Source organism: Colobus angolensis, unplaced genomic scaffold, assembly GCF_000951035.1.
Source record: "Colobus angolensis palliatus isolate OR3802 unplaced genomic scaffold, Cang.pa_1.0 Scaffold320, whole genome shotgun sequence".
Taxonomy (NCBI): Eukaryota; Metazoa; Chordata; class Mammalia; order Primates; family Cercopithecidae; genus Colobus; species Colobus angolensis.
The window spans coordinates 854,985-864,216 of NW_012116489.1; positions in this window are offsets into that span (position 1 = coordinate 854,985).

A 9,232-nucleotide genomic window follows, 5' to 3' on the forward strand; every position below is an offset into this window, starting at 1 on the left:
CTGAGTTTATTAAAGAGAATATTGATTAGGATTGCATGCATTGAATTTATAAATTTATTTAGAAAGAATAGTTAACTCTACCAATATTGAGGATGTAATATTGCCATTGAGTAAAGGAATATGCCTCTTTATTGATATAAGTATCTTCAATGTAAATTACAGTTTCTTCTTGTAATTGTGTTTACTTGTAAGCATTAAAGTTTTTTGTTGCACTTACAGGTGTACTGTCTATACTATTTTCTGATTGCTTATGTCAGGAGCTTAGCTGAGCTGGGAGAGAAAGAGCTGAATTTTCAAGTGTTAGAATAGAATAGCTGATTAAAGCAACAAACCAAAAATTAAAGAGTTAATCACTTACTGTGATGGTGTAAACAAGAGTCTAAAACCAGAGAGCACTGGCTCCCCCTGTTCAATTTTCCTCTGTGGAAGTGCACACTGGTCAAAGGTCAAGTGGATAAGTTCAGACCCGGGGTCATGTCAATGTTAAAGGAGCACAAATAAAAGGCTCCTGCAGTTTTGTGGACCCTGAGATGGAGGGCTGGGGCCAGTCAGGGGAAAGACTAGGAGTTGAAAAGTACTGGCTACTGAGTCATACAGGGGAAAAGTGTCTTCAAGGTTTCTCCTTGCTCCCTGCATAAGGAGGCCTCAGATGTCTGAGGAATACATCTTTCCAAGGCCTCAGATAAAGAGACTCCAGAATGAAGGCACAGTGACTAAGAATGTAAATGTGTGAAAAAGCATGACCGGCCATCCAGAGGCCTGAGATTGTGACTCTCTGTATAGACTGTGATACACCAGTTGTACATCAAGTCTGCTGCAGGGAGGGTAGCTTTCCCCTGTGAGTCTTGCCAGGTAAAGCCTCTCTGATTGCACAGGTAGGGTCAGGTCTGAAGAATCAACAGTAGATATTTAAGCGGTAGTCAGATTCCTTAGTTTAGTGCTGCTGTATAGAAAAGTATAGATTTTTATATGGTGATACAAAATCTACTTTAAAAAACTATTTTTAGATGATATCAGTATTATATCTCAAATTTTCTATATAGCTAATTTTATCTCATACAAAACAATGTACAGTGACTTGTGGATAAATAACTTGGATTAGTAACATGATTTAAGGACATCATATTTGACTGAGTTTTCTGAAAAGCAAAGTATTGGAAGAGCCCCATATTGATGCTTTCACACATTGACCTGTTAGAGTGGAGAAATACAGACTGATTAAAAGCACAGGATATGGAGCCAGATTCCTAAGGTATGACCTTAGCTCTGCAACTGAGCTAGATTGTGCAGCCATTGCATCACAGTCTATACAGAGAGTCATGATCTCAGGCCCCCTAGATGGCCAGTCATGCTTTTTCACACATTTACATTCTTAGTCACTGTGCCTTCATTCTGGAGTCTCTTTATCTGAGGCCTTGGAAAGACATATTCCTCAGACATCTGAGGCCTCCTTATGCAGGGAGCAGGGAGAAACGTTGAAGACAATTTTCCCCTGTCTACCTCAGTACCCAGAGTTTCATGATTTGGAGAATGTTGATTTTTTGTTTCTGTTTCATCTTGAAAATAGGGATAACAAAAATACCTACTTCATAAAAGTTTAAATATATTAATGTATTTATTGTGCCTAGATTTTATTTGTTCCCCTTCTTAATTCTACAAGATTTTTTTGGACTCTCCAAGCCCAATTCTGAATAAACTAAAATCTAGTCTGTCTGAAATGCTTCATGTTGCTACCAACTACCTTCAGGTCTCCATATTACATATGCTGAAACCTGCCTTCCTTGTTTCTATTAGAAAATAACTCATTCTAAATCTTTACTTATTTTTATCAGATCAAGATACTGCCACTTACGATTTTCAGAGTGATATCAGCACATTCCTCCTGAATAACCATGTTGCAGTAGGTTTACTTATTTTATATACATTTTCATTTTGTTCGTAGTTACTTATATTTGTGTTGTTTTTTAACTAGACTGTGAGCTTCTGGATAGCAAAGACTGTGTCTTTCAACCCTGTATACCTGGTTACAGCCACAGTACCTCATCTATGGCATGTGTCCTGTAAATGTCAGAGAGAAGGAAAATGGAGATGATGCTTTTTCCATGTGCCTGGTTCTACATGTTCTCTACAAACGTTTCTTTATTTCTCATTTTAAAACTGGGAGGCAGCATGTTTATCTTCATCTTTCAAATGAGAAAAGTAACTTTTGAAAGAGTTAACTGCCTTACAAAAGATCACACATGCAACAGTAATTATAAAGCAGGGCATGGTTCCTAGACCTGTCTGCTTCTAAAGTTCATGCTCTTTTCACCACCCCCTGCTGGAGTGAAAGATGCGACTTAAGCTGCATTTAAAGAAGGATGCCTGGTACCATTGCGCATGATGCAAGGACTAGTAAGAGTTGTAATCCATCTTAGAGGAAGGAAAGGTTACCTAAAAGAAGGCCTTTAGGGAAAGGGTGGCAGTAAGAAGGTAAACTAGCAGTAAAACCAGGAGGCTAAAACCTGGTAATTATGATGCTGTTGAAAGCAGAGGAACCAGTAAAGAGTGGGTTCACTAGTGAGGTCACTTCAGGAATTATTATACTCTTTCCTTAAAACTAAGTCAGAGTTATTCTCTTTATCTAACAGAGTCCAACAAGAGTGTACACACTCACTAACACCAGCTATATGAAAGGAGAATCAATCACATTACCCTGATCATCAAAATATCAGGGTGAGTAAGATTAAGAATACAAAGCCTTTCTGTAATTTTATTATACAATTACAAATTATTAATACTATAATGGTATATGCCTATCACTTTGTGTGATGGTTATTTTTATGTTAACATGACTGGGCCATAGAGTACATAGAAATTTTTCAAACATTATTTTTCGTGCATCAGTGAAGGTGTTTCTGAATATAATTAACATCTGAATCTGTGGATTGAATACAGCAAATTGCCCTCCCTGATATAGTTAAACCTCATCCAATCCACTGAAGGCATAAATCTAATAAAAGGCTGATTAAAAAAAGAATTGTTTCTCGTCGCCTGATTGTCTTCAAACTTGGATATCCATCTTCTCCTACATTTGGACTCAGTAAAATATTGACTTATCCTGAATGTTCAGCCTACTGGCCTTCAGACTGGAAATACACCATTGACTCTCCTAGATCTCTAGCTTATTAATTGCATATTTTATTACTTGTTAGCCTCCATAATTATGTGTCTATAATAAATAATAATAAATATATAATAAATTTATTTTATAATAAATTTATCTGTCCATTGATAAAGACACAATTATGGGTTTAGATATAAAATCTCTTCATCTCTCTCTCTCTTATTTGTCTGTTTCTTTGGAGAACCTGGCCTAATTATACATTGTTAAATTATTATATAAAGGCACACAAAAAATAAAACAATGAAGAATTGAAATGTAAGACATTTCTCATAGTCACTGTCATTAAAAGGCAAGGAGTGCTACCTGCATTTGATTGATGCCAATCCATGATTCAATCTTTGCAACTTGGAGAAATGGTCACCTTTGGCTTATTCTGAAAACACAATAACATGTGATTAAATTTTCATGCACTTCAAAGAATAGTCATTATTGCTTCACAAAACAAAACAAATCAGAATATCTATAGAATTCAAAAGATTACATACTAAAGTAAAAGCAAAAATACCTCATTAAAACAATATTTTGATAAAGCTATTTATTTGTAATCTTGATATGAGAATAAAGAAAGGGACCCAACAAGAGTGCTATAGAACATTTATGTGCACACACAAATATATATTTATAAATACACATGTATTTGAGAATGTGATCGTTAATACTGAGTGTCAACTTGATTAGATTAAAGGATATAAAGCCTTAAACCTAGGTATGTCTGTGTGGGTGTTGCCAAAGTGATTAACATTTGAATCAGTAGTCTGGGGAAGACAGATCCACCCTTAATCTGGTGGGCACAATCTAACCATCTTCCAGCATATATAAAGTGGGCAGAAAAATGTGAAAAGAAGACATGGGTCTAGCCTCCCATTGTACATCTTTCTTCCATGCTGGGTACTTCCTGCCCTCAAACAACAGACTCCAAGTTACCGAGTTTTGAGACTCAAACTGGTTCTCCTTGCTCCTCAGCTTGCAGACAGCCTATTGTGAAACCCTGTGATTGTGTATGATTGTGTAAGTTAATGATTATTAGACTCCCCTTTATATATATATATATCCTATATATATATATATATCCTGTTAAGTACTGTACCTCTAAGAGAAACCTGACTAATATATCTCTGGTATGGTACCAGGAGTGGTTTTAAAGGAACAGAATATTAAGAGGGGAGTTCTTTCATTGCTTTTGGGGTTTCTGAAGTTGGTTGCTTTGTGTGATTAGATTCCAAAATGCTAAGGACTCTACTTTTAATAGTATAGAGAACACTGATAATCCTTGGCATGAACTGCTTAGAGAGTTATGCAAAAGAAATGTGCTTGACACTCCAGGTTCACCATTCATGAGAGGCAAGGAGTTTAGTAACTCTATACATAATACCTTTGACCATATGTGGAGAATCAAGAAACATAATGAAGCTGGTTGGTTGCTCCTAAGTTCAATGGACAAAAGTGATGAAAGAAAAGTGATGAAACAGGGATTCTCTCTTCTGGCTTCAGAAGCAGATACTGAATCTCAAATCTGCTAAGATTGCCCTGAGTGAGAGTCTTATCTCCTGTAGAGAAAAAGTTTAAATTGTGGAATAACAGACACAAGCTCATATCATGTGAGTGGCTGACCTGCAATGAAAGATGCATGCACAGTCTAGCCAAGTGACTACTGTTAAAGTGAGGGCATTAATTGGAAAGGAATGGGACCCTGCAACTTGGAATGGGGATGTATGGGAGGAACCTGATGAAGCTGGGGACACTGAGTTTGTAAACTCTGATCAACCTTTTTTGCCAGAAGGAATAGCTTCCCCACCCCCAGTAATGGCAGCATCCCCTCCCTGGCCCATGCTGCCATCAGCTTTCGTCTGATGAGGAGATAAACCCTGTGCTGCCTGAGGCAACAGTGATAGACTCCCTTGAGGCAATTGCCAGGCAAGATAATGTAGATTCTCCTCAGAAGCCAGCCTCAACACCTCTGTTTGCTTCTAGAACTATAACTAGACTAAAGTCCCAGTGGGCCCCTAGAGGTGAAGTTTAGGTTGTAACCCATGAGGAGCTGCATTAAACTCGAAGATAACTATTTGAGTTCTCTAATTATATAAACAGCAATCTGGAGAACAGGCATGAGAATGGATATTAAGGGTATGGGATAATGGTGGAAGGAACATAGAGATAGACCAGGCTGAATTTATTGATTTGGGGTCACTAAATAGGGATTCTGCATTTAATGTTGCAGATCAGAGAATTAAAAAAGTTTCTTATAGTATATTTGCTTGGTTAGCTGAAGTATGGATTAAAATATGGTTCCCCTTAGAGTGAGCTGGAAATGCCTGATCTCCCATGGTTTAATGTAGAGGAAGGGATCCAAAGGCTTGGGGAGATTGAGATGATGGAGTGGATTAGTCACTTTAGCCCTACTCCTCCCAGCTAAGAGGGTCCAGAAGATATATCTTTGACCAATGCCTTGTGAAATAGATTGGTGAGGGAATCACCTGCATCTTTGAAGAGCACTGCAATTACTGCTCTTTGTAGGTCAGATCTAACTGTGAGAACTGAAGTCACTCAACTACAAAATTTACATACAATGGATCCTGAGATGGCAGGGGCCAAGTGGCAGCACTCAACCCATCAAAGGCAAGGTGGGTGTGACTACCATAATGGACAGCATAGGCAAAGCAGCAATCAGAGTAGTCTGACTCATATAGAGCTCTGGCATCAGCTAATTAATCACAGTGTTCCTAGAAGTGAATTTTATAAGAAGCCTAATACTTTTCCATTAAATTTATATAAGGAGAAAACTTCTAGGTCAAATGGTCAAGACTAATTTGAACTATAAAAATAGAGAATTGCATCCCCTCAATTGATTTCCAGACTTGAGCCAATTTACAGACCTAGAACCCCTTGAATGAAGGGAAGGTCAGGGCCCCTTGAGGAAATATTCCACTTCATTATGACAATCTATGCTATGAATCTTTCTCCCATCCTTCTCCAAGAAGACCTCCAGTCTTTTACTGGGGTAACTGTGCACTGGGGAAGGGGAAATGATCAGACATTTTGAGGACTACTGGACACTGGCTCTGAGCTGACATTGATTCCAGGGGAACCAAAATGTCACTGTGGTCCTCCAGTTAAAGTTGGGGCTTATGGACGTCAGGTAATCAATGGAGTTTTAGCTCAGGTCCAACTTAGAGAGGGTCCAGTGGGTCTATGAACTCATCCTGTGATCATTTCCCCAGTGCCAAAATGCATAATTGGCATAGACATACTTAGCAGCTGGCAAAACCCCCACATTGACTCACTGACTGTGAGCATGAGGGCTATTATGGTGGGAAAGGTCAAATGGAAGCCATTGACTTGGCAAATGCCTTTTTCTCCATTCCTGTCCATATGGCCCAAAAGAAGCAATTTGCCTTCAGCTGGCAAGGTCAGCAATATACCTTCACTGTCCTACCTCGGGGATATATCAACTCTCTGGCTTAATGTCATAACAACATTCAGAGAGAACTTGATGGCTTTTCACTTCTGGAAAATATCACACTGGTACATTCCATTGATGAAATTATGCTGATTACATCCAGTGAGCAAGAAGTAGCAAACACACTGGACTTACTGGTGAGACATGTGTGTGCAAGAGGATGGTGAGACATGTGTGTGCAGGAGGATGGGAGATAAATATGACTAAAATTCAGGGAGCTTCTACCTCAGTAAAATTTCTAGGGATCCATTGGTGTGGGGCCTGTCAAAATATTCCTTCTAAAAATGGATAAGTTGCTGCATTTGGCCCCTCCTACAACCAAGAAAGAGGCACAGTGCCTAGTAGGCCTATTTGAATTTTGGAGGCAACACATTCCTCATTTGGATGTGTTACTCCAACCCATTTATAGGGTGATATGAAAGGCTGCCAGTTTTGAGTGGTGTCCAGAACAGGAGAAGGCTCCGCAACAGGTTCAGGTTGCTGTGCAAGCTACTCTGCCACTTAGGCCATATGATCCAGCAGATCCAATGGTGGTTGAGGTGTCAATGGCAGATAGGGATGCTGTTTGGACCTCTGGCAGGCCCCCATAGGTGAATCACAGTGGAGGCCTCTAGGATTTTGGAGCAAGGCCCTGCGATCTTCTGCAGATAACTACTCTCCTTTTGAGAGACTTCTCAGTGGAGATGTTTAATAATCAAGTAGATAAGGTGACCTGTTTTGTAAACAACACTCAGCCTCTGTCTCCAGCCACCTCTGTCATTGCCCAATGGGCTCATGAACAAAGTGGCCCTGGGGGCAGGGATGGAGGTTATGCATGGGCTCAGCAACATGGACTTCCTCTCACCAAGACTGACCTGGCTATGTCCACTGCTGAGTGCCCAATTTTCCAGCAGCAGAGACCAACACTGACCCCTTGATATGACAACGTTCCCTGGGGTGATCGCCAGCTACCTGGTGGCACATTGAGTATATTTCCATCATGGAAAAGGCAGAGGTTTGCCCTCACTGGAATAGACACTTACTCTGAGTGTGTGTTTTCCTATCCTGCACACAATGCTCTTGCCAAGACTACCATATGTGGACTCAAGGAATGCCTTATCCACTGTCATGGTATTCCACATAGCATTTCCTCTGACCAATGCACCCACTTTATCAATAAAGAAGTGTGGCCATGGGCTCATGCTCATGTAATTAATTGGACTTTCCCTGTTCTCCATCATCCTGAAGCAGCTGGATTGATAGAACAGTGGAATGACCTTTTGGAGTTACAATTACAATGCCAACAAGATGACAATACTTTGCAGGGCCGGGACAAAGTTCTCCAGAGGACTGTTTATCCTCTGAATCAGCATCCAATATATGGTAATGTTTCTGCCATAGCTAGGATTCACGAGTCCATGAATCAAGGGATGAAAGTGTAAGTGGCACCACTCACCATCACCCCTAGTGATCCACTAGCAAAATTTTTGCTCCCTGTTCCCACAACATTACATTCTGCTGGCTTAGAGGTCTTAGTTCAAGAGGGAGAAACTTGCCACCAGTAGACACAACAATTTCATTAAACTGGAGGTTAAGATTGGCCCCTGGACACTTTGGGCTCCTCCTACTTTTAAGTCCACAGGCTAAGAAAGGAGTTACAGTGTTGGCTGGGGTGATTGACCCAGACTGTCAAGATGAAATCAGTCTACTACTGCATAATGGAGGTAAAGAAGAGTATGCGACCAGTTGCAGTGACTCACACCTGTAATTCCAGCACTTTAGGAGGCCGAGGTGGGTGAATCACCTGAGGTCAGGAGTTCAAGACCAGCCTGGCCAACATGGTGAAATCCCGTCTCTACTAAAAATTACAAAAATTAACTGGGCATGGTGGTGAGCACCTGTAATCCTAGCTACTTGAGAGGCTGGGGCAGGCGAATCACTTGAACCCGGGAGGCGGAGGTTGCAGTGAGCAGAGAATGCGCCATTACACTCCAGCCTGGGTGACAGAGTGAAACTTTGTCTCAAAAAAAAATAAAAATAAAAAAAAATAAGATTATGCGTAGAATTCAGGAGATCCATTAGGGTGTCTCTTAGTATTACCATGCCCTGTGCTTAAGGTCAGTGGGAAACTACAGCAATCCAGTCCAGGACTACAAGTGACCCAGACCCTTCAAGAATGAAGGTTTGGGCCACTCCACTAGGAAAAAAACCGGGACCTGCTGAGCTGCTTGCTGAAGGCAAAGGGAATACAGAATGGGTAGTAGAAGAAGGTAGTCATCAATACTAGTTACAAACATGTGACCAACTGCAGAAATCAGGACTGTAATTGTCATGAATATTTCCTCCTTTTGTTGAAAACATGTTTGTGCATGTGTACACTTGTACTAAGAAAATATCTTCATTTTATTTCCTTTTCCTTTATCATATGATGTAAGATTTATTGACTTCATATCAGCATTTAAGTATTATTAACTTTATGTAATAAATTTAAAGACATGTTTTTAATCTGACTGTAATTTTGCCTGAGGTTTTATTTTCTGATTTTATTATTTCTTTATTTTTCTTTTTTTTTTCTTTTTTTTTTTATTATACTTTAAGTTCTAGGGTACATGTGCATAACGTGCAGGTTT